Raw genomic sequence first — 19,832 nt, 5'->3', positions numbered from 1 at the left:
TTGCATTTACAGGATTATGGAAGGGTTAGATATTTTCAGAAGATATTGTAAAAGATCACACAGTTGACCCCCAAAATTTTTTCAGAATATTAATGTATTTTTTCCTGTGTGACCTTTGAAAACCTATTAATTTCCCAAAATGCAGGATGAAACATATAACAAGTATAAAATAAGAATTCCAGAACCCCATGCTTTTTCCAAGATCAGAGGTGTATATATATACTGTCTTCTTTCTGTCTGTCTAATTTACTCTGTGGAGAGCAGAGACTGTACTGAAGTATATAAGAGGTATCAGAATTCCTTTACGTGCCAGTGTTTTGCCTCCTCCAGGGAATGGATCAGACAGGCAGTGCGCAGGGACAACGTGACCTGTGAATACTCACAAACCAAAACACAGCTGGCAGGTCTAATTTTAGGTTCTTTAGCCTTGATCATGTCCCTTTAATGTATTGGGTGGAAAAAGAAAAGCACTTAAAATACAGGAAACATCACAGAAGTCCAGTTCCAAATTCCTCTTTAAATAGAGCCTCTACATTGATGTGCTTTTTCCTAGACTCTGGTTTTGTTTAATTTTTTGTGTGATTTTTTTTAAATGCATGTGAAATTTGCCAGGTCGGCAGCCCTGGAGACAGAAGTCCCCTATCAACAGAAAGGTTACCATAATGAGAAATGGCAATTTGCATTTCCTACAATGACTTGCTGGTGTGCCAGAGCCCTGACCTAAAGCTTGAGAACATAGTTTAGTTTCCACATCTCATTCCCAGCCTGATCTTAGACAAGTGGTGAAACAAAAGGATTTATTTTTATTTTCTATTGAATCTAATGGGAGGAAGATAGGGCTTCAGACCTTGACTTGGTATAATTCCGTATGATTTTTTGAAACTCTTTTCCAAGATGCTAAAAAAAGCTGGGGATTTCCATGCAGACACGCAACCCAGAGAAGGCACAAATTATCAAACAACACTTTAAAAACCTTCTCCTTAAGTGTTCAATATTCTAACCATTTTCTAGAGCAGACAGTTATTATCTTTCAAGTGTCAAAAAGATTATGTTCCTAAGCAAAACACCATATATTTCAATAAAGGTGGCTTCCCAATTTTGAGGGAATTTCATGCCTAAAAAGCTAATTCAGTGTTTTACCAGAATATGATACTGATTTGGTACTTTTAATTATGAAGACTGTAAAAAAAATTTTGCAAAAGCTTTATTGGAAAACAAAATTTGTGATAAAACTGTTTTTTCATTTGTGTTGATTTTTCTTCCTTTGTTTTTGCTTTTTCACTGAATTTGAGAGACCTTCTTGCTGTTTTGTTTGTTTCTTTCTTTGTTTTTAAAATCTTAATCTCTCAGTTAAGCATCTTATTTTCTTGGTTTGTTTCTTTCATTTTCCCAGAATTCCTCAAAATATAGGTGTATGAAAAGCATAGTGTTCAGAGCGGAAATAAAACCTAAACAGCCACTTTTCTGTTTTGCATAGCCCACTAGATCTGAAACTTGAGAACATTTGCTGCATTACCTTGTCCTACTTGCAACTCGTGAGTTCATCCAGCAGCAAACACTTCAGTTCTGTCAAACCTTTTATTCCTAGTCTAATTTCCTATGACCAGATGCCACCCAGAGTTCCAGGAAGGAAGTCAAAAGTGCTTTCCTGGAATCCATGTTATAACCTTAACCCAGAACCCAGAAAATGGAAGAAGATCAAATGTGATGTGACTTTACTCATATGTCCAGCCATCCTAACAAAATCCATCAGAATTAAAACTTTTTCCTGGACATTTTCAGATTAGTTAGGCCATGTCAGGGCATGGTAGTCTTCAAGCCTTTGTTGGTTCATACAGGTAAAAGACAGAGCGACCAGAAACTTTGCAGGCTTGTGGAGTTGGTAGATATACAAAGCTCAGCTTTCAAGCTCTCCATATTGTCATGAGGAAATATAGTAATTTTGCAAAATACATTTGTATTGTTCTATTGGTATTCACTTTCTCTTTCTTTCAGTAGAAAACCCCAGTTTGTGTATAGTCCTCCCATGGCCAGAATGAAGGAATGGGGCTTCAATTAGTGCTACTTAGTCATCTATAAAATGCAGTGCAATGGATACAATATCTATGACCCAAAGTGTTGTGTTAGACTTTTAAAGTAACAGTATTCTTCTTACTGACAGAAAATTATCTAACATCAGGAAGTTTAATTGCTTTGACTACTTACTTTAATTTCCATTTGCTCTGCCCAGTAGAGCTGATGGAAAAGCAGGGAAAGTAAACAGAGAAAACTCTTCACAAAAATTATGTTATATGAGATAAACAAGCTAAACTTTTCAGACAGCTTAGAAGTATTACAAAAGGAAATACTTGATCCAACTGAAATTCCTACAAATATCTGACACATTGCACATTTACATTACCTATTTAATGAGCTCTGTTTTAAAGTATTTTTCTTGAAAGAAAAGGCCAGATGTATAGACACTGCCAATCTTAGGATGTAAAACATTTAGTTTCTGATCCTGAGTTATGGGTGTACCCATAACTTCAGAATAGCATCAAGGGTTCATACTCAATGTCCTATTCAGGACCTTTAAAAGATAGCTAAAATGTCGAGAAAAATTTAAGGCAAAATACATCAGGAAAAAAAAAGCATGGTGCGCATCACATTATTTAACAGTGTTAAATAATTCTGGAGACTTTTCTTTAGTGATTCTGTTTGTGAGAGGGGGATTTGAAATTTGACAGGTGATTGCTAGGAGTGGCCTTTTGCTTCCCTTATAAAAATGTAAAAATTTGGCCACAGTGTAAGTCTTAGCAAAAATTACAGTTCACAGATGCTTACTGAAGTCTTCCAGGGTTTTGACAGCTCAATGTCTAGAAATTTAGTCTTAAATAGCCAGAATCATGAATCCCATGCCACCTTGTGCTGTTGAGACTGCTCTCATGACATGGAGCGACCATGCATACTATTGCGAGGCTGTTTCAAAGTGCCTGAGATGAGAGTCATAACCAGGTACTGAAGTGATGAACTATTATCCCATACCTACTATTCCTTCTGATACCCAGGACTTTGATGGAGGAAGCTGCCAGAGCTAAATGGAAAGGGGACCAAAGCTGTCCAAGGGAGAGAAGGATATAGTTTGTGTCGTGCTGACAGAGATACCCTGAAGCACAGGAGGAGGTAAAGGAGGACTGGCTGAGTAAGGAGGCTGACACTACACTGAGAATTAAGGAGACTGCAGGAATTGTAAAGGAATGGAGCTGGAGCACTGGGAGAAGGAGACTGTGAAATAATTGGGCTAGTAGGAACAGACTGGAAGGAGGCAGCTGCTGGGACATGGACCCTGGGACTGGAGTAGAATGAGAGAAATGATGAAGGAAGAAGAAACACCAGGGCCAGTGAAGTGCGTAATGAAGGTTGGATGAAGAGCTGGGACCTAACTTAGCTGTCATTTTGCTGCAAAAGAGGAGCCTCCCACTGATGCACTCTTTTTAAAGCTTTTTGTAATGGCAAACATCAGTGGCAAACATTAAAAGAAAAATGCCACAAGGCTTTACATTACTTCCCTGTGGTCCCTCTTGCCACATAGATGTGGGATGTGGAGGATACAGGTAACAGCACCCTGTGCACAGTCCCTGGTCTAGAATAGTTCACAGCAATGGAGAAGGACTATTTCAGAGGATGTCCTGCTCAGAGCTGGAGCAGTGCATGCTCCTTTTTTTCTGTGGGGGGTGCTGCAGATGCCAGCATGTACAGGCTAGAGCATGTTCAGTACAGATGGAGTCTTTGAAGAATTTAGCTGACAAACTCTTAAATGTCTTTACTGAACTAGTGCTAATTGAAAATTTTCAAAGGTTTATATCTTGGCCAAATGTGGGTGGATTTTCAAAGCGATGGCAAAAGGCACATCCCTAAGAGCAGGGCCATCCTTTCTCCAAATGTTATGCTTCTGTTCCAAAGCACACTCTCCTCAATTAAATATAGCAAGAAACAACATACCAGTATTTTTCTTTAATTTCATTTTCAGAAATGGCTGAATCATTTTTGCTAAAACTTTCCAAAATAATTGAGGCTTGGGCAAACATTCTGCAGACTAAATATCAATTTGGAAAGTGAAGTTTAGCAAACAGAAATACTGTCTTACAAGAGGAATACCTGTTCTGCCTGTAATAAACAAAAGGACAAACTTTAGGAGCCCTTTTCCAGAAAACAGGAAGAGAAGAACTGGTAGTAAGTTGCCGCCGATTTGCAGTGCTGCTCATGAGGCCATAATTTGCCTTTAAATGCACTCCTCATATTGAAATGCTTACACGGGTTAATTCAGTGCAGATATTACTAGTGAGCGATTTGCCTGCATGAGAAGGTTACTTTCTGTGATGTTGCCAAATGTAGTGAGGCTTTGGCAGTTACACAGTGATAGCAAATCACCCAGTAAGGAAAATAAAGTTGCCTCAGGGCAGCTTTCATTTCTGTATCTAACTTGTGCAAAATGCTTCTAAAATTTCCATTGTAGAGTTAGCATGGTTTACTCATTCAAAGTATGTCCCATCCCCTCCCTCTTCACCCTTGCATGCATTACTAACTTTTGGTTTTTTGTAGTATACTGAGTGCCCCTCTGTAGTGTCAGAACTTTCATCAGGAGAATATTGACTTTGCATCCACCTTTACAAAAGATCTACAGGCGATCACTTTTTCTATTGCAGCCAGACAAATCTAACTAACACAAATTCTAACCATCATTATTAAAGCAATGATGCATACTTTTGAGTCTTCTGGAGAAACAGCACTTTTTGACATATAGCTAGAATACTTACCTTTATGTTCCATCGCGCACTCCTTTTTTACAGAAATGGTGGATAATACATTTCCCTTAGGGAGGATTTAAAAGCATTTTGTATTATGATGGCTAACATGTAGGTTCCTATCACTGTGGAGATGAAGCATACTTTCACCAAAACAAAACTTACTTTCCTCTGGGTAGCAAGTTCCAGACTGGAATAGGAATCAACATAACTGAGAATTTCCACAGTAATCTCTGCATTGCTCACTTAATTCAGGTTGCAGGGAGCATATGACACTTCAGCATATTGGATGCTATAGACATAAACCTGAGATCCTTGAATTACAGTCTGGACCACCAAAGGTGTGCCTGAAATTTGCAAACGCTTGGTGTGTCCATTGGGATCCCAGAAAACTTGCAAAGCCATTGACCTCAGAAATGAGAGATGTTCAGCTGGGAAGAGACTGTAATATAACCTTTGGGAAGTAGTATTGGCCCATGTTCTGTGCTATCAGATTCTTTCATCTGGCAAATTGGAATGAGGGAAGTGCTCAACCACCTTCTGTCAACGGTATGTAACCATCAGAGGTGGAACTGAAAAAGTTTTTTGGGAAAATGGTAGAAGCTTAGAAGAGGAAGCAATCAGTGAAGAGTAACAGGCATGTATGGATTTTATACGCAATTAATTGAATGGGTCCTTGAATTGTGCCAGTTGCATGCCAGAAAGTACAAGTAGGGGCCCCCAGACTGGGCTTTACATGGAAAGCTGTACATTGTACAAAGGTCTTGTCCAGAGTTTAGAGAACATGTTAAGCTTTTGTATGTGGGCTCAAGGAGCTCTTCCTATTCTAGTTTGTATTGTGCTAATTCTTAATTCTAACAGAAGATTGTGTATTTGTTTTGTTAAGGAGGAAAGGAGCAGAAAAAAATTGCCCAGATAGCCTTAAGTATATTTATAACCTTAAGAAAGACTATGTGAGGTATCTGTAAGAAGTCTGTCTCAAAGACAGGTTCTTTACAGTTGCTCAGAAAGTAGTACAGCTTGAAGTATTTTATACCAGCCTATAAGGAACTAGATTTAAATTGGTGTGCAGTGAAACATTTAAATATACTATAGCAAATGAAATATGGTCCAATAGGTTTTTTATGGTCCAACTATGCTTTTTCTTTTCAATCACTAGCCTGGGGCGAACAAGTCAGCTTTAAAATGTCTATTTTAGCTATGCTTTTATCACCTCTGTCTTTTAGGAAGTTTGATTTCTTTTTTTCATTTCTTTTCTTTGATAAAAAAAAGAACTGAGATCTCTGAATGGGTTATTTATCTCTTATGTTCAATCTATTTATCTGTCAATGGACATGCTGCTTTAGAAGTGTTTTATATTACTAATTAATTTAATTTCACATACTGTACTCCATGTTAACACATTTTCTATTATACACTATAATGTGATACAGGGCCTTCCCTCAGCAACCTTACCTTAAAGCTTTAATTGCTTTCCTCTAAGCCTCAGTTCATGTTTGATTTATCTGATTTCTTTGTATAAAGATTCTCTGGTTTATAACATGTACACAAGTCATTAAATTGGTGTTGATGTTTATCTAGCAAACTTACCAACTGGTGATAGTATACATCCTTTATGAATTTATGACTGGGCAATAAAAAAAGTGGCAAAAGCCCTGTTGTTATCTCTGTCAGGTCACTTTGTTAGTTTATGTTTAGAAAGACAACATGGCCTGCCACTGACTTACATGGTGATTTGAAGGATTGACACCTGCAGTCAAAATGTGTTATGAATTTCTAGCCATGGACTGACTTATTTTTCCTTTTTTGAGGGGAAAAGGTGAATGGATTGCAGAGGAGGAAAGGGCTAAGGCAGCTTGAGCATATTTGAGGACAGCATGGACTTCATCTGACATACATTGTTGTTTACATAAAGGAAAACTGAACAAAAATGCCAGATCCCCAAGCTATGTGAAGTTCAGGGTCTGGATCCAAGTATTGCAGCTTGAATTCTCTCTGGCTCTCAAGAACCTAAATGTAGATACTACATATTAAAATGCATGAAAATGAATGATAGTAAATAATCAATGTAGAGTGGGAAATCTGGTCCTTTGATCTGTCAGGTTTCATCACATAACACAACCATAAGGACATATGGTATTTTAAAGCTGCATTTGAAGAGATGCCTACGCTGACTTTTATCCTTATTTACAAATAGTCAGCAATAAAGGCTGTAATCTTGCAGATAACACTATGGATGTGCATAAGTCTTCTTGTACAGAGTTCATTTTAGGATTGAGATGTGATGAATATAGCTAGGAAACATTTGGAAATGCATGCTTACTTTTGAATGCATTAAGTGTGCTCAATATTATAGCTCTTAAGTAATGAGTAGGTAGATGTATTTATATCTACTGGTTTGATTCTAATCCAGAAAGCTGTATTGTTTCTGCAAAACCTCTTCATTAGCTATTTCATTGTTACATTTACTTCCCAGTCATTAAAACTCCATCCCACTTTACTTACATTTGGAAGACGTCTATTGGCTTCGGTGAGAACTAATTGCACATGAAGCAAAAGGGTTCAAATTAGGATTACCAATATATGACCACACGAAAAAGCAAGCATGAAATATTCTAATTCTTTTTAGATGCAAAGTAACTTATGAACAAAACCCATTGTGACTGATTCTCACAAGCTTAAAGCATCGTGAAAGAAAAATTAAAATGGGCAAGGCTAATTAATTTGCTAAAATCCATTGTTAATGCAGTGTTTTCAGTCCTCCTGAATGCTGCTCTCATGACATTTGGTATCTTTCTAAAGAAACATCCCAGCTGAAAATATCGTTTTTTCTTTCCTCTAAAAATATAAGCTTGCTTTTAAAGAAGGAAGTTCCTAGACCTCATGACTAAATAGAAAGTTTGGAAGCCAGAAGTGCATGCTCCTTAGACATTAAAGGCAAATAAAGATCAGTCAGTCACTTCATTTTAAAGTCCTTTTTTTAAAGCGTCACAATTTTTAACTTTTCTTTAACTCTGATGTTGGACTGTTTTGAATGAGGGAGGGGGTAAGAAATCAAGGGCTTTTTGGCTTTTCAGTTTTTGAGATTAGCAAGGAATGAGTGGCTGCATGGCTATTCTAAAGCCTTTTTAAAAACTGCTTCACATATACAAGAGGAGTTAGTATCATCTGGCAAATTGCTGCTGGATGAAATAGTAATCAAAATATGTGACAAAAGCTTACGAGCTCTCTCTGATGATTCCAGCAGGGCTTATGCCATGGTGGGGTTATGAAAAGCACTCCTTTAGAGTTCTGCACAGGAAAGATGAGCCATGGGCTTCAGCCCACGAGCACTTTTTCCTAGCAGTGCCATTTGGTGCTGTGAATTCAGGGCCCCATTGACTTTGGCTGATCCAAGCGCTGCTCCCTGTCGGGCGAGCTCGCAGGATCGGGCCCTTAGATGATACATGTAGGACTCTGGAAGACCAGCTTTTGCTGCTCATATGTTTGGCAGGCAGATTTGATAATCAGTGCTGTTCTAGAACCTTACACCATCTCAGTGAATATAAATTGATGGTGTAAAGCAAATGGGTAACTGGCAGGAAGCCAAACACGGAGGGGAGAGAAGACGGTTTATTGTTGAGGGGGCAGCCCGGTGTTCTACAGCAGAGCTTTCTGTTCACAACAGCTCTGCAGAGCTGCTGAGTTCGAGTGTGGCCTCTGAAGTGTATGAAATAATAACAGTTTTATTTCTCCTGACACAAGCACGGAAGCTGTTTGCTGCCACCTCAGAACTGTTACCCTGCAATGCAAGAGTACCAACAAGGCAGGCTGGATGCAATGTTATTATAAACAGTGCCGCAGTAAACTTCAGGAAAAGCCCATTATACGGTGATAGCCTGTTTGTCAGGAGAAAAGTTCACTAATGTATATAAGAAGCAAAGATCCTTATTCGCTGATATGTCTGCATCTATTTTGTTGCACTTTTACCTTTATTTACTATGCAGGTGCTGCTGAGAAAAAACCTGGAAAACACAAAAAGGCAGGAGGCCACGTACTTAGCTAGTTTAAATTGGCAGAGAAATGCTGTCAATTCAAGGCAGTTGACACTATGGTCCATTGTTTAGTGTTGCTTTTTAAAATTTCAGGATTTTGGGAGAGTATGGAAGGAAGAGTGTTTTCTCTATGGTTGTTTTATTACTGTAAATCGCCGAATGAAAGGTGTTTTTAAAATAAAATGATGAATGAATGACAGCAGGAAAAAAATGAACATATGAACACAATAGAATTAAATTCCTTTTAACTCCAATTTGTTCTCATATGCAATCAGTTGCAGTAATATGAGCTGAGAATTTCAATGAGGCCTCAGGAAGTTTAACACACATTTCTTATTTTGTTTTGATGGGATTAGCACCCCTAAACCTAAAACTTCTTTGAAAATCATCCATAATGTCAGTCCTTCCAAAGTGCCCTAATTCTTTCTGTGTGCTTAATTATTCTCAACAGAAATGCAAGTACTGCCTTTTGTAGTGGGAAAAATATCATTATTCATTCATCAGTCATAGATCTTAAGTGCCTTTCTTATAAAACTAGAGGATTTTTACTACCCTCCCTGTGCTCTTAAAAATCTGATCCTGATTGAAATGTCTTTCCTTGATGCAGAAGCCTGCTGCTGTACTCTGTGAGCTCATCCCTGGGTTCTGTCATCAGCTATGAATTTTTCCTCTCATATGACAATGGGTCAGATATTATGTATCTCTAGGCCTCCCTTTATCCACCCAAAATCAGCTTCTTTTTTCCTTTCTTGTTTTCTTTTTCCAAGGAGTGATGTAGCAAGGTTTTCATTGCTTATATTCCTTAACATTCATGAAACAATTTAAGATCTCTGTCTGGAAAATATTCTAAATATACACAAATATTAAGTTATGTTAATTCTTCATCTTAATTTACTGGCATGTTGCTCAAACCAAAGATGAAAATGGCACAAGTCTTCTATAATCATACAGAGAACTTCACAACTTTTATTTTTTTCTGAATTCCAACAGAATATGAAAATTTTAAAACTTGTAAAGAAGATCTGCCAACTTTGCCACCATGTACTATCAAAAAGTGGAATAAAAGCAGAAATCAAGTTTGACTGCTTGTTTTTTTAATTAATAGAAAAAATAAGTCAACTTGGTAACATTTTGTTGAGAAAATCGTTGTTTGTAAAAAGCAGGTATGTTATGCAAATCAATTTACTGAGAGTCAGTTCTTACTTCCAATAAATAGATGAGCCAACTCCACTGTGGCTAGAAAGCCAAGAAAACAGCATATAGATTAAGATTGCTCAAAACTTTTGTTCCTGCATAAAAGGGATGCAAATTGCACCATCTTAGTATTGCTTATGAGTAAAGGCCAAAATCTTATTTCTTCCCCTTCATTTAGGATACAAGGCTGAAAACATACAGCTCTAAAATATAGGTGTCCATATTTGACTTTGTAGCCTCTTCTTACCATGTAACAGGGACTGTGATAGCTTTCAGTGATTGCATTTGGGACGAGTGTCCTGTCAACTTACTCTGCAGATCCAGTAGAGGCAAGTTGTTCACAAAGATGGAAAGAATAGGCTTTTCAGGGCTGAAAACAATAATTTTAAAAGAATGCTACTATTCCTATGTGGAATAGATTGAGGTAGAAGGCCAAGCACTAAGAGATCTTTGTGAAGTTTGCAGGAGAGGATATTTTAACCTTATTTAGCTAAAAAGAAAGAAGAGGATTAATTCTTTAAAATCAGTGTAGAATTCAGATTTCTGTACATTCATAAGTACATTTAGAGTCATGTATAAGGATGCATGGGCATATTCACCTGCTCTTTACCATAAATCACACATCCATTTCCAAAATTGAAATGTGGGTAGGAACAGAATATCAATTTGTCTGTTTACTATTAAAGTTCTTGTCTTATACTCACCTCCACAATTTCGCAGAGCCCCCTGGGTATTGCATCTTCTTTGCAGTGAAAAAAACCCTTCTCCTCTTCAGCTGTTTCTTCCTGCTTAGTTTTAGGGAATTAATTATCATATGGTTGTTGTCTGTTCTGAAAGTTATAGGATAATCTCAGTGTTTGAACACCACGTCTGAATCTCAGTCTCCACTTGGGCAGGACACATGGTGTGAGAGACAGCTGCTAAAAACTGTGCAGCTATTACAGTGTGTCAGTTTATAAGCCGTGAAGTGTATGTACCAGCTCACAGATTGTTGGTAGGAGTGTGGTACTTTGTAATAAATATATTTTATTGATTGTAAGGAGATTTTATTCAAAAGCTACCCCAAAGAAATGGGCAGTAAAAGATCAAGTTAATTGTTTGGCATTCATTTGAAGTTGCCTAATATCCTAAGTGTTTATGGGGGCTCCACAAGCTCCCTAAACACTGACGTATTTTATTCTCGCTTAGGGATAGTGGATAGTTGAGCACTGGATGTTCAGCAAGATGGTGGCCTCAGGGGAGGGCATCCAATCTTCATGGAGGGGTCAACAGGCTACATTAAGACCAGAGCTTAAATATATTTAGGTAACTAAAAATGCAGATGAGAACTTGTCAAATTGTCAAAAGTAACTAAATACATTGCATGCCTAGTTCCCACTGAAATCAGGTGAATTATCTAACTACCTCCTATTCTGTTTCTTCATACATGCCTTCGTCTTTAGGCCCCTAAATATTTCTATGGTGGCATCAAATACTTCTTGTTTCTTTTCAGATTAATGATATCTCAGGGCACCTACCATATAGTAAAACAGTATACACTTCTGAAAAAAACTACTTTGAATCAAGACTTTCTAATGTGTAAACACTGTACATTCTTTTAATATTTTCCTATTAAATATTTTTTAAATGTTACAGATCTATGGTAGATGTTGCTATCTACTGTTTCTTAAGCATGTATGTGCTGAGTTGTGTGTGTATGTGTGTGTTTTCATGCTTTTTCTGTTTTAAGCCTGTGGAAATCATCATATTTTGCTCAGTGGTAGTGGTAGGCAGAACATCAATGTGTAGAATGTATTATTGCACTTAAGTCTACTGTCAAGCTGGGCAAATACAAAGAGAAATGGGAAAAAAATGCAAGAACCAAATAACTGATATTATAAACTGCTTTTAATACTTTCTAAAGTCTGAGGCCTATGTATAAATTAATTCAAACTCTACAGAAGAATTCTGAAACAAACCAGAGATGCCCAGGTGTTGGTCAAACCCTAATATGATTTGATAACACCACCTTCCCTGGCATTCTCACCCCAGCCCTCTGAAAACCAGCCTCTCAGTCCCTCTGGCCATGGGTTTTCCCAGTACCCACACTTTCTGCTCTAAAACCCTTCCCTGCTCCTCAACCACCTTTTACTGTAACCTCCCACAGATTCACTTTTCTGTTCCAGATTGTCTTCCTGAGACTGAGCTAAATCCTTTTCCAAAATAAAGCCTGTGTCTCGCTGCATGAACATCCCTATTTCTCCTGACCTCAAAAACACCTTGCAAAGCTACTTCCTCTTCCATATGTTTGCCCTGTCACCTCACATAGCTGATTAAATTTAAATGTAATCATACTTAAAAAAGAGGCACAAGCACTAATAAATGCTTCAAATCAAACATAATGCTTTCTCAGATGCTTTATTCTTTTTAGATCCACATTCTAAAAACCCATGTGCAAAAGGGTCATTTCAATTCAAAGCCCTTCACCTCCCCCTCCCCAAACCATAAAACCTTTTGACTTCTGCTCTAAACCTCGTAACAGTGACCACTGGCTCTGTGCTGGCTACTAACATTCTTTATTTACTTCCTATCACCTGTTAAAACCTCTTGCTTCCTCAAAGAGGCAAGGTTTCAGGTCTTGCTTCTGTCAGGAAGTTCAAAACCCTGTATGCAAGCTGCCAGTGTAGGAATTGCCAACTTGTGTCAGCAGTTCTACCCAGAGGCAGAAAAGAGGACTTTCCAGGAAGAAGAAAGCACATAGTCTTCTCTACTGGCCTCACTGGGACAATAGCAAACAAAATCTACACATGCTTTGGAAAGTGAATATCCTTTGAAGACCTGAGCTTCAGATTCCCTTTGCAGAATTTTAGTTTGTAAATCTATGTAAATCCATGGCTTAGAGTTCATCTTTGAGTTCAGACTTCGCATGAGATTTAGCCTGAACCACAGGAGTTTCACCTAGTTACCACCTGAAAGCACCATTGCAGCACTACAACCAAAAGCCTTACAATGTTTGCCAAAACTTGAATGAACTCTTCAGTAAACCTTGCCTTAACTATGAATGGTTCAGGGTTTCACTATTATTGTGGTGTCTTTGTACTACAAAAGTTGTTGCAGCCATTGCCTTTGCTTTGCAAATTTAGCACACATATATATATATATGTATAAACATAAGCTAAATACAAATTAAAAATGTATATTCAAAATTAAAATATAATCCCTTATTTTGTGATGACTAGCTTTATTTCCTTATAGTAGGTCATGCAAATTTTCTGGCAAGATATGTCACTAGCTTATAACTTCATTAAGCTGCAGACCATACCTTATCCTTTCACTAGATCCCTGAAAAGAACTTTTGTGCATGCCAAACAGATATCCACTTGGTCTGTGGCTCTTGAAAGGTAAATTGCCAAGTTCCAGCAAGCAAATTAAGAGGTGCAATGAGAGTTAGCTGTTGCATTCTATCAAATCCTGCTACTGAATGTGTTGAAAAGCTTGCCCAGAGCCATGGCCTCACATATTTATGGTATGAATGGGAGACACTTGGAGCTATGTATTGCCATAGTTCCCATTTCTTTTGTAATAAACTAGCTCAGCAGATGTAGGGTAAAAGGAAATTCAAAGTCTCCTACTCAGAGACTAACCAAAACAAAGTTCTCTCTCTGGTCCTCTGTCTATGAGCCAAACTCAGAGCCAGACCTTTCTTATACTGATTAGTGTTTTATTCTGTGTGTAACCCAATAAAACTCAAAGTGTTCTCAGATGGAATAAGGTGCTGCTTAATAGCACAGTGCAAGTATCAATGCTAGGATATGGCACAAAATACATTTAACAAATCTTACTTTCCATTTGTAACACAACACAGCTTAAATCATAGCATTATTTTTCCAAGTCAGTTGTATAATTCTCTTGGTTTATAAACTTTGGTGCTGAAGACATCAGTTCTGGAGAGCTTAGCTTTTCTTTTATGATACATGTATTGCAATTTTTGCAGTATCAGTACCTAATTCACATCATTGCAGAGTGGATTTTAATCTCCATACTTGTAACTTGTGGTTGGCCCTGCCAATTCCACCTTTGTAGTAAAGTAAAAAAAAAAAAAAGATCCACAAAACAGTAGAACCTGAAGTATCGTGGATTAAATTAAAGACCCCTAACAAAGCTTGTTGAACTTTGATCTAGAAAGGTGGTGGTGAGGGAGGTAACAATACATGTTTTTGTGCTTGTTGATACTTTCACTCATGTACTATATCAAGATGATTCAGAAAACATTGACTACAACTTTCTACACCATTTTTTCACCATTTCCATAACAGCATCTTCATCTCGAGAAAAAAATGGCTTTCTATATTAATCAGTAAAGGCTAATAAATTTAAAAATCCAGCTTCCATTGAAGTCTTCAGAGAACTTCTATTACCTTTGTGGGATAGTAGGTTGGCCCTTTAGCATACCTTTCATGCCTAACAGTGCATGAATCTTTTGTATTTCTAGCTTTATCTAATATTGTTGCTTAACTCAATTACATATAAAGTACAAAGAGACTTCTCACTCTTCACAGCTTAACCCACCACTTGTTGTTACTTGTTTATGAGACATTTTTCTACTTTATAGTCTTTAATCTGGAATTATATCATGTGCTGTAATAAAACTGAAAGAGATAATATCTATGGCATTTCCATTCCTCTGCTCCAGTGATAACATTATTTAACAACACTGGGAAGTTAATTAAGAAAGACCTCGCTGTCATAAATCCCTGTTGCCTTCCTCATTAAATTAGGCTTTGCAAAGTATTGCTGAAGTTCAGAAAATTGTTCTGGACATTCAATAACAGATACTTCACTGAATAGTCCACAACATGTTACATATTCTTTTACAGGATGGAGATGTATTTAACACTCATAGTTCTGGAGTTTCACGTGTTTATATTGGATTAATTTTGAATCTTCCTCTCCTTTGAAATCATTAAGAAAACATTTTCGGTTCTTGGGTATTTAAGGTATCTGTCTTTTCATGGTCATGTTTGTTCTCATTTACATGTTATATTACCCCTATTCTGTGTTTCCTTGAATCCTTGATTTATGCAGTTCTCTATCCCAGCTAACAGAAGCCAGCTACTGATTGAATATACTAGTTGTTCGCCCATTATCATTCATAGTGAACATGGGTTTTTTCCCTCTCAATTGTAAATCTTGTCTATAGCGCAGAAAAAATGAAACTTGGCTTTATCTTTATGGCTTTGTGAACCCTGCATTCTTTCATAATGCATTTCTAAACTATTTTCTGTAAGAATTTGGTTTAGGGCAATCAAAAAAGAACCATCTCTGTGGGTTAGATAGGGGTTCAAATTCAATTAAATCAGCCCTGTAGGAACTGATTCCCTGGGTATGTTGCAAGGCAGGGCACTGGGCTTGTTTGGGACCAGATTTATGAAAATCCTTATGAGGTCCTGAGCTTTTTGAATACAGAATCTGAGGTTCTTTAGCTTATCCAATCTTGAAAAAATAGTCATTCAGTGAGATGGCTGAAAGACAGCTGTAACCATATTTTGTGGTTCCACTGGTAAACATGTCTATAAGACTCAAAAATCCTACTCTAAATTGGAAAGACTAAGTAAAAAGATCTGTTATTGTGATCATCCAACTCAGTCAACACCAGTAGTCTAAGTAAGCATGAAAAACATTGTGGAAATTAATAAATTCAAAATTTGAAAACTGTCATATACCTGGATCTGATATTTACAACCCTTTGTTTGTAGTACCTTACATCAAAACCAGTGACTGTATAGCATCAGCAATGGATATTTTCCTCCAAATTGTACTGGTGGGGCTGATCTTTAGCATAAATAGAGATTTCTGATAAGCCTGTCGGTAGGTAAAGGTTAACATTTTGAAGAAGAAAAATATGGGGCCCACCAGACAGTTCTGCTTTCTTAAGCCATTAAAAGAGACACAGCTCTGCCTCCTGATATTAATGAAAGGGACACTCTTTTTAGTAGTGCTGATTATTTTCTCAACTTGCATTTAGTAAGGTGTTCGCATCATTCATGTTTGCTCCAGGTCTCTCTCAAAGCAGAACTTGATGAGACGCTTCATTCTAGATAAGAGAGAGAACTATTTAAAAGTAGTCTTTCTGTCTTATAGCTTAATTCTGTTTATCCCTGTTGGACCTTCTCATTATGACTTTTACTTCAGCAGTTACAGTATTATTTTTCCTTTATTACTTCTGAGACTACTTTACCAAACTGATTGTTTAGTAGTTTGAAAGACCCTCTGCCTTAGCTTCATTACAGATTATGGTCTGCAACTAGTGTCTTTAATTTTAGTTCATGTTGAGCTATATCTGTTTATTCTAAATATGCATTCCATGTTGTCTTTTCAGTCTTTTTTTGCAATAGTTGTAAAATATTACAGAAAACTCTTCAATATTTGTCTGTAATACAGATTTCGTGTTTCAGAAGCCTTAAGTAACATTTTAGTATGTTTACTGAAAGGTTAAGTTTCTTAAATTTGGCTTAAAATCAAATTCTAAGGAAGATAATGGCAAAATTCTTACCGTCTCAATGGAAATAGGGTTTTATATCTAAATATCTAGAAGATATCATATAATATCTAGGAGAAGAAAATTACTGTAATACTGCTTGGTTTTATTATTAAGCATTGTGCTTTATACCTGGAGACTCACCTCAAAACCATCTTTCCAATATCACTGTTCCTCTCTCCAGTACTTCCTCGTTATCTAAAATGCATTTTTAAAATCTTCTCTATCATTTAATCTTTTCCATAGCTACCAAATTTACCTATTTTTAATCTATCAGCAAAATTTAAGTCTAACTTTTGAGTGTCTCTCTCTTCTGCAATTAATTCTGTCCCACAACTGCAACAGAAATATTTCTAGTTAGCTAATGTTAGAGTCTTATGAATTGTAACCTTAATATTTTCAGTAATTGCTACATTTTCTTTTTTGTTGTTTTATTTGTTTGTTTGTTTTTTTTAATTAGGTGCTAGCTACAAAGTGCACTATTAAATTTCTTACGATCCTTGTCAGATATTCTTCCATTTTCTACATAGATTCTTTTCTCCATTCATTACATCAGGCCATCCCATTATTTATCCTACTTTCGGGGAACTCACTGTGTGAAAATTCTGAATTAAAAGACCAGAGTCAAAGGGTCTGTTTATTGTTATGTATCAAAACCCCTAAATGTTTCATAGTTTTGCAGGAAATTGGGACAAGAGTAATATGTTAACATTTTCACCAGAAACCCCAGTTCTTCCCAGAAAATAGAGCCAAATTGTATTTGGTGAGTGATAATGCTCATTGTCGCCCTTCTTGTCCATATGGGAATAGTCACCATTTTCAAAATCACTGTATGGGCTGCTCACTCTCCTTTTAATTTACTTGAAGAAAATTTTTCAGGGGGAAAATTTGTATAAGAGGTTACAAAATGTTTTTCTTCTTACAGTGCTGGAGAATATGGTTCTCTGTCATTGTTCTGTTTCCATTGTGATGATGGGAAGTTTTTTACCACAATACTGGATGTTATTACTTTATTAATCATCTTTCTTCCATTCCTTAGAACATCTCTTTTTTTTCTGTAAATGAGCTTCTCAAGCTTTCATCCTGCAAACCACACATCTGGTCATCTTTCTTTTTTGTTGTGTCTAAAAGCAGCCATATGTCATCAGCAACCCTCTCATGTATATTGAACTTCCTTAGCACATCAGCTTGTCTCTTTGAATGTGTTACCTGATGTCTTTAAAGTGGCAAAACACAGAAAAGTGGATCCTCCTAGTCCTTTGTTCATCAGACCAGTAAGAGTCAAGAATATCATAGAGATGGTGTTTAGGCCCATGTTCCATATCTATTCTAGCTTTGTTTTTAAATTTCTCCTTGCTTTAGTTCAACTAGCAGAATATGGCTCAAATCAGCTTTACGCTATCCAGTAGTAAATTATGGCTATCTTTTACTGATAGGGAAGGCTCAGGACTACCAAGCGCTGGTGTGTTTGGTGTTAGATCATCCACAACAACTCTGATTCTCCAGCTCAGTCAGTCTGTCCAGGTGCTTTACTATGTGCTCACCATTTTTATATGGGTGGTCTTCTCTGGGAATTAACAGAGATATAACAACCACCTTTCTACTCAGAATGTAGGCATCAGTGCTTCAGAACCATTTCAATGTGTCTGGCAGCATGCATGTGCATAACAGAGAAGAATATTTATTCTAAGAAAACTAGATCAAACAGCCAAGCTTTAATTAAATTTGAAAAGCGTTTGGTTCAGGAGGTACCCTCAACCTTTCCTAAAAGCAATCTTGGTTCTGAATTTCTGTATGTGAAGGTCCCCCTTCTCCTTCACCGTTTAGAGTGGCATTACACATTTAAGAGATCGAGAAGATTTTGATGTGATGAAATGCACGACATCTTAGGTAACTAGGACCGTGATTTAAATGGAATTCCACCAAGGCATAGTCTGTTAGGGGAATGTGCTCATAGCACTTTCTGTTGCTGTTGAATGTTGAAGCTTCTGAAATGTAAGTGGTTTCTCTCCTTCTTAAATGAGTTGCAGTCATCATATAGAATCAGAAATGCACCCATTTTGGAGCTCAGTCTTGTGTCTGAAGCAAGGCCTTATCATCTGTAAATAGAGCACTAGGTGTTTTGCGGCACTGCTATTTGACCACCAGTAGTGCTGAAGAGTTCATGAGATACCCATGGTTACCTTTGTGACAAAGTGTGATATATACTCAGTAGAATGGGAATTTTTAGAGGTGGTAAGATTTTCAAAGCTCTGTCCTTTTTTATGGGTGTTAACTCATTTTTTACTGAGGTTCACATTTAAACAGACAATTAAGGAATGCTTTTAGTTGGCTAAGAAAAGTTAAAGGATGTCAGTGTATTGTTTAATACTGCCTTTTGAAACAATCTCTAGCATTTTGTACTCTTTACACGTTTTAAGGGTGAATGATTTAGATTCTTTCACCTCCTGATTAGAAACTCCCATCTGTGTTCCTTCCTCTGAATTTAGCTTTCTAAATAAGAAAATAAACTAATCTTATATGAAATTCTATAACCTGTACCTCAGTCTAAGTAAAATTATTATCTCTATATATATAAACTCCCAAGTCTAAAACCAAATCCAACTATGCTGGGCATGGATGGCACATAAAGACAGCTGTTTATTATCTTTTAATTTATTCAAAGCAAATTGACCACATTTTCACAGAAAAAAATACCTTTAAATCACACAGGACAGCACTGAAAAGCCATCATTAAACAGCTCAAGATCTTGCCTGCACATTTGCAATGCATTTGGCAGGGTTTGGGTCATGAAATCACAACCCTTAGATGTTCAGAGCAAAAGGAGCACTATGGCACTCTTCTTCAGTACATATCTGTGTTTTTAAGGCTATAATGACATTCACCTGCAAGAGATTTGCAAAGCAGGTAAAGCTGTGACCTGTACCTTTAATTCATCTCAGCTAGTTCCATGATGATGAAGTGATCTATCATCATTGCAACCATACTAGAGGGTATATTCCTACCAGAAAGTTTAGCCACTGGAGGTGTGACTGGAGTAACATCTCCTGGCATCCAGCAGTGTACAGACTAAACTATAGCTTTTAGTTAAAGAATATGGAAACTGACAACAAATTATTATTTGTGGTCTTTTTCTAGTTTTCAAGTGCAAGCATATCAAAGTTTATTTTAAATCTGAGCCAGTCAGACATTTAGTAATATAGATCAAAGAAGAAATGAAGGCCTCCCATGCTTATTATTTCAATATGATGTCTGTTCTAATAAAGTGTAAGGATGCCTGTGATAGACTAACTAGTAGGAAT

General features: G+C 37.0%; 1 protein-coding gene across 14 annotated transcripts in view; it reads left to right on the top strand.

Moving 5' to 3' along the window:
* The window catches only part of MEIS2 (Meis homeobox 2), a 172,747-nt gene that overhangs the window by 88,451 nt on the left and 64,464 nt on the right, over nt 1-19,832 (top strand). The gene's annotated exons all lie outside the window — the stretch shown is intronic.

Source organism: Manacus candei, unplaced genomic scaffold, assembly GCF_025592945.1.
Source record: "Manacus candei isolate 608988 ecotype Guabito, Panama unplaced genomic scaffold, ASM2559294v1 h1tg000033l, whole genome shotgun sequence".
Lineage (NCBI taxonomy): Eukaryota > Metazoa > Chordata > Aves > Passeriformes > Pipridae > Manacus > Manacus candei.
The sequence above is the reverse complement of the archived record's forward strand: the minus strand, read 5'-3'. Positions and strand labels throughout refer to the sequence as shown.